Below are 7,172 nucleotides of genomic sequence, written 5' to 3' on the forward strand. Positions count from 1 at the left end.
CCGTGCTTTCTCTGCCAAACGGTCTCCTTCCTTCCCTGCCGTACACCAGTTAACTCTGCCCCAGCATTTCCCCGTGTCCAACTCTTTGCTTCCTTTGCCTCACACCCAGTTACCAGACCCCAAAACCCTGCCTCCCAAAGATTTCTCTCATCTACCGCTCTCTTCTCTCTGCCATTGTTTCCATCTTGTCCCAGACTGTCACCACCTGTCGCCCTTCCCTATCCCATCCAGCCCAGCCTCCCAGCACATGGACCTGCAGCGCAGCCTGCAATCAAATGCACCCTCCCAGGACATATGAAACCATTTCCTTGCTCAGAAACTTTAAGTGGCTTCATACTGTTTACAGCAATATCTCTCAAACTTGCTTGGTAAAAGGCAGACTCCCACACCCCACCCCCGGCCTCATGAATCAGAATCTCTAAGAGACTTGCCTGCTGTTCTGTATTTTGAACGAGCATCCAGGTGACTTGTCATCAGAGCCTTCTAGAAAACACTAGTAGAGTGATGCTTAGCTTGACACTCAAGGGCCCGTATGACATGGCTTCAACATTCACTTCTACTCTTGCCTCTGTGTTTTCCCTTGTGCTCTGGGTGCTCCAGTCCTCTGGGCCAGTGCTCACACTCTTCCTCACCTTTGTCTCTCTAAGCTAGATCCTAGCTATCTGTCATGGCCCCACTAGAATGCCACCTCCTCCATGCAGACCTCCCTGATTCTTCCAGCTGAGAACCATCTTCCCCATCTGGGAGCTGCCATTGTTCTGTAAATGCAGTGGCATACAAACAGCAGGCAGAAGTGATGGCTCACAGATGCCTGGTGTTGGCACTTCTCTTCCTCCTTCCCCTGCTGGTGGACTCCTCCCGGTCTCCATTGCAGCCAGAGATCCTTGGAGATGGAACTAAGTGTGGATCCTTCTCTTCTCAGTATGGAGGTTAAATGTGCAGGCTCTGGAACCAAATTGACTAGATCTGAATCCCAGCTCCCATGCTTAGCTTAGCTACTTAAGATGGCCCACGTGTCTTAATGACCTTGTCTATGAAATAGAGTTGTTGCAAGGATACATAAGTAATCTGTGCTGTTTTCCTCAGTTCGGAGGGTGGGGAGTCTGAGGTCAAGATGCCAGTGGATGCTGTATGGCCTGAGGGCCCTCTTCCTGGCCTGTGATGCACATCTTTACCGCTGTGTCCTCACTTGTCAGAGAACAGAGAGAGGACACAAGCTCTCCCTTGTTTTAAAAGGGCAATCATCCCATCATGTGGGCCCTACTTCATCTCCTAATTACCTAAGGCACCGCCTCCCGATATTCTTACCAAGGAAAGAGTTACATAGTCTATTTGCCTGAGTTTGCACACGCACATTTGTAAGGGACGCTGCTTGCCGTGCACACAAAGCGCTCATTAACCATTAACTGCAATGAGCTAGGGTCATTGGGGACTACTGAGAGCTGGTTCCTACCTCAGAGCAATTAGAAGCAGTCTAGGGACTGAGGCCCTGGCATGGGATGTTAGCATATGCAACCAGGAGTGAGGGTCCCTACTGACCCAGCACCCTACTGATGAGGGGTAAAGAGCTCATTCAAGTGCACAGGGTGAGTTGCTGGCACAAGAAGCCCTGTGGCAAAAGCTTCTTCCTTCTCCTAATCCATCCCAGCTGACTTCCAGCATACCACGGCCCACCCTTTGCTCCTGAATCAGCCAGGTGGAAGGGCTGAGCCAGGGCCACCCAGTCTCACTCAGCAGGAATGGGGAAGCGGGAGGGAACTTGAAGGAATGAGGGGGTCCCCAAGGACTAGAAGATTGCCTTGAAACAACAGGTTTGAGGGTGGGGTAGAGGAAGGACTCAGCGACTAGATGGTGTGGGGTTCTGATCATGAGGGTGGGAGACTCCTTTGCTTGAGTTGGAATTGCCTGAGCTCCGTTCTGGCACAGAATATGGCATACTCTAAGTGCCCACAACTGCAGACCGAGTGTCTGAATGACACAAAAGCATCCCAATGAGTGTGCACTGTGAATTAAGGCCAGTGGTAGGAACGTATGGACACAACAAGAATGAAAGGATGCTGGACTTCCAGAGAAACTGAGGCACAGAGAAAGCAAGCTCCAGGGAGTTCTGGGAAGAGTCTATTAAGCAGGAGAGAGGCAGTGGCTTTGTGTGCCAGGGGTTTGCAGGGCATCCTGTCCTAGTTGGGCACCCACAATGCCAAAGGGGACAGCTAGACAACAGAGCTGTCTCCTGGGCCAAGTGGAAGGGGCCTGGTAAGGGAGGAAGAAGGGAGGAAGGAGGAGGCTGGGGGCCAAACCACCACGCTGCCTGTTGATAGGGGGAGCAGGGAGGCGGGGTGCTCCACACCAGTGGCTGGGTCAGATCTCTAGCCAAAGCAAACCTGCCTCAGGGGGCTGGGGGCCTGTTCCCTCCCTGCCCAGATGGAATCAAAGGCAAACAGGAACCCTGCAGGGCCCAGCTGTGATCCTTGACCCCCATACTCAGCAAGGCCCATTAACCCTATCTTCTTCATACCCCCTAACATATTTTCCCAGCCCAAGAATCTCCGGAAACAGATTCACCTGTATTTGCTCATTGCATACCAGGCAAGTCTCACCCCCTTCTTGGTCTTCTTCCCAAAGGAGACCCAGATCATCCCACCTCTCCTAGTAGCTTCTTAAGAAACCAAGGTAGTTTTGGCCCAAACCCTGAGCCCTTTCTCATTTCTATGCCATGAGTTAAAGAGACCAGGTTGGTTTCCATGGGTCACACTAAACACTGAAGGAGCACTTGCACAGTGAGCAGGAGAGAAGCCGGGACCCCTCATCTTCCCCAGCCAGGGCCCAGCGGGTGGTTCCCCCCCCCCCCCCCCCCGCAGATAAGACTGCAGGGCACTCACTTCTGCTGCTTCACTAAGCTAAGCCATGAGCAGAGGAGGCTGTAGCTCAGATTTTGGGGATTGTCAGATCCAGGTTTTCTAGTGCTGCTCCCAGTTACTCAACTGAAGACATAAGGTGAGACACAGGAGCTGTTGTCCAAGGTCATACTGGTGGCCACTAGCCCCGCTGGGACTATTGTCAGCTGACCTGATTTGTAAGTAAGCTCCCATTACATTAGACCTAGGTGGGGAGCCCATGGAGGGCAGGTGGGAAGCAGAGGCACAGGGCGCCTGTGCTTTCGGAGAGTAGTGGACACCTGTTTTCACCTGCCCCGACCTGTGTGCCTGAGTGGGCCCTGAGCTTGAAGCTGTCCTAACCTGGAGAGAACAAAGGAGGGAAAAAGAGGAAAACGGAGCAGAGGCAGAGGGAAATGCTTGAGTGCTTTTTTCCTGTTTTCTGAATTCTAGGTAACATGGCTTAACAATTTTTTTTTGTCTTTTTCCTTTTTATCGGTACCAGGAATCGAACTCACGACCGCACACTTGCAAGGCAGGTGCTTATGCCGCTGAGCTAAACCCCCAGTCCCAGCTTAAACATTTTTCTAAAAAGATAATAAAAATCGAGCCAGGTGTGGTGGTGCATGCCTGTAATCTCAGTGCTCAGGAGGCTGAGGCAGGAATTTTGCTGTGAGTTCCAAGCCAGGCTGGGCTACAAAGCGAGTTTAAGGCCAGCCTTAACTGCATGGTAAGATCTTGTCTCAAAAAAGATAAAGTATATATAAGCATATATAATAAAAATCATCTGTCGAAAGAGATTATAGGTAACAGAACTAAAGATTTTAGAATCTACTTTGAGTAGGCTGAAAAAGAAAAACCAGGAAGAAAACAAAAGCACAGACATCAAGGAAAAGATGGAAAGAAAATCCAACATCATCCTTTTGGTCCAGCACAGAAGCAGTGTCAGTGGCAGCAGGTCTGGGGCAGCCACTCTGGCTCGGAGCCCAAGCTGCCCACCTCAAGGTCATTCCCATCAGAGGGAGTGGGAGGAAGGAGGTACTTTGGACAATGGTCAAGGGCACCCCAGGCCTTCCCAGGCTCCCACCTAACCTATTGCTCCAAAATAGCCTCTCCTTGGAGGCAGGAAATTCTCACCAAAACCCCAGAAAACCCCAGAAGCCTGAACATGTGTGTGACAGGCCCAGGCCTGGAAGAAGAAAGGCCAAAGAGAGCCGGAAGCAATGGAAGAGGAGAGAGACAGACAGACTGCCGGGAGGGCTGGCAGCAGAGAGGAGACTGGGCCCACATCAGAACTGGGGCAGAGAAGTGGGGTGACAGGGCGGGAGGAGGGGCCATGGGGGTGATCGAGCCTCCCAGGTCTTCCCTCCCTCTGTCTCTCCCGTTTGTTCTCTCTTTTGTGATCTCAAAACAACCTTCAAGTCTGGGCTGGAGGCCCCAGGAGGCCAGTCACTTAGGAAACGAAACTGTTTCTTGGAGACCTAGCTAGCCCATCTGCAGCGGAGCTGCGCCCCCCTTCCCGGCGCACTCTTTCTCCCATGGACTCTCACGTCCGCCCACACCCGACTGCCCAGTGCGGCGCGTAGCCCACACACGTGCAAGCACGCACGCGCACATGTGCACATCACGCGCTGTGTACAGACAACTAATTTGTAATAGGCTGCCCACACACCCAGGTGAGAGCCACTGCTCCTCTTTCGAGGAGCTGGTCCTTTGGAACTGTCACTGAGCAGGTTCCCAGAGTCACCTACCCACACTCTCAAGTCCCCCTCGTTACTACGTGGGCAGCACACACACGGGAGGATGTGTCCCTCTGTCTCTGTGAACCCTCTTACTCTGTCTTGCTTCTGTCTTCTCTGTGTCTTTCTGTCTCTGTCTCTCTGTCTGTCTCTCTCTATCTGTCTCTCTCTCTCGTGCTCCTACTTCTCAGATCTTCCCATACCAACCAAGCTCTCCGTTCTGGACCTCTCAAGCATCCTGCATCCTGGTGACCCCTCTCTGATCTGTGTCTTTCTTTTTTTAAAATTTTTTTATTTTTTGGTGTTAGGGATCAAACTCACGACCTCACGTTTGCCAAGCAGGCACTTACGCTGCTGAGCTAAACTCCTGGCCCCTCTGTGTCTTTCTTTTAAGCCCATGCCTAGCATGGTCATTTTGACCTCCCTACCTCTGGCCTTTGAATCTTTTTCTATGAGACAGGATCTCCTTACGTAATCTAGGCTGGCCTTGAAATCATGGTGATCTTCCTGCCTCAGCCTCCCAAATGTGAGATTACAGACCTATCCTGCCACACCCAGCTCTTTGTTTCTCTCGCTGCAGCATCTTGATTGACATGGGTGGGTACTATCTACTTGGTTCACAGGAAGCAGTGGCCCAACCTGGGCACCACACATCAAAGGACTGAGCAACTACAAGACTAGACCCCAGAACCTCAGCCCTCACTAAGGTGACAGGTGGCCCACGAGGCAAGGGTGAGAGTAGGCCAAGTGCCATCCACCCCTCACATTGACCCCTGAGCCTGTGAGCAGCGCGCCCTCAGAACTGTGCGGGGCCTGGTGCTGGGCATGGCAGGGAGCCCTGCAAACTGCCTGAATCCAGGAAGGGCACAGTCCTTCCTGTTCCTGGGCCTGGCTACAAGAACCAGAGCCAAGGCGTAGAAGGGTCAAGAGGGATGGAATGAAAGTCAGTAGAGCTCAGCGCCTGCAGCTTCCTCTTCTGAGCGGAAGGTGGCCCAGGAGCTCTAAGCCAGGAAACTAGGACACAGCGCCTCCTAAACCCCGCTTATCCTCTGTCCGCCCCCTGCCCCAGGCCATGCCATCTCCTCTCACAGTGCCCACCCAGCTTTGGGCTTCTCCTCTAGAGACTTCATGAGGCAACCCTCCTGGATGTCCAACCACAGCCTTGCTCCTACAGCTACCGCTGCTGCCCTCCCTGTCCCCTCTCCACACAGCCTCTGTCTGTTCCCCTCCATCGCTTCCCTGCCTCTTCTACCCCAGGCCCAAGTCCAAGGTCTGCAGAGGCCATGGAGAGACATGAAAAGGCCCGCGGCAGCCCTGTGCTACCCACCCTCCTGTCCGGAACCCAGGAGGAGGAAGGAGGCTGGGAGTGGGATGTGACCTTCCGGATCCCTGTAATGGAAAATCTCCGCTGTGGGCCAGGAGGGGGCCAGTTATTTAGGGAATTCAGATGTGAGCCCTATGCCCTGAGAGTGTATTTGCTGGAAGAGAGGTTGCTAATCCCTCTGCAGGGAGTTCCCCTGGGGCCAGGGGGCCCCCAGCCCAGCCAGCTGGCACCTTAGGCCTCTGGGCCAAAGCCCCCATCTCCTCTCTCCTGTCCTCCTCCTTCCTCTGCACTTGGGGCTCTCAGCCCCAGCCCTGAGACACTGGCTTCCCCCCACTCCATCTCTGCCCAAGCAGTGGGGACACTCCAGGAGGACCCTGACCTCACTGCTCCAGAATACTTTCTTCAAGCCAGAAGAGACCACCCTTCCAGCCTGCGGTGAGGCCCTGTCCTCTCAGGCTGCTCTTCCAGGTTCTCCCAGGCAGCACTGCAGGGGGCCTCTCCTCCATCAGCCCTCTCTCCTGCCGGTGACATACTTGCCTTCCCTGTCTCCGGAGGAAGAAGCAGTGTTCTTTCTAGTTCATACAGCTGGTATTTGTTATTGTACAGATCTCCAAACACTTCTTAGGTTTTGTTTGTTTGTTTGGTACTGGGAATCAAACTCAGGACCTTGCATTTGTCAGACAAACACTTCTTAGGAACTCTGCACTCTCCTCATTGACTTCCGCCCTTGCCACTGTCCCATCTCGGATGTAGTTTCACTTCTCAGCTCCTCAACAGCAGTGAAAGGAGGTAGATGCATGTCTGCCCCAATAGCAAGAGAGACCAGAACATGGAGACTGTCAAACACCACCAACTCTAGGACCAGGGCTGCCCTCTCAGGTCCCTTCTATCCCTGATCTTCTGGCCACAGGTGTCTGTTATCCTGGAAAGCTGTGGTTACTGAGGTCACCTCTGGGAGGGCTTGGGGACCTTCATGCTGCCTCTTGAACCACCTTTAGCTCCGCAGAGCCCCTTACCCCCACCCCACACCTCAAATGCAGGGAGCAACCTGGGGTTCCAATTCTAATTTACTGGGTTCCAGTGTGCAGGTAGCCTTTCTACAGGGAACACTTTTTTCGTGGGCGGTCAGAGACCTGAGTTCTGGTTCTGTCCTAGCAACTTAAATTGTTTAATTCCTCCCGGCCTCAGTTTTCCCGCCTGGACAAGTAGGGAGGGTTAGAACACATGGCCCAGGGA

The sequence above is a fragment of the Cavia porcellus genome, unplaced genomic scaffold, assembly GCF_034190915.1.
Source record: "Cavia porcellus strain 051 isolate PalLab524CR breed Dunkin Hartley unplaced genomic scaffold, mCavPor4.1 scaffold_7, whole genome shotgun sequence".
Taxonomy (NCBI): Eukaryota; Metazoa; Chordata; class Mammalia; order Rodentia; family Caviidae; genus Cavia; species Cavia porcellus.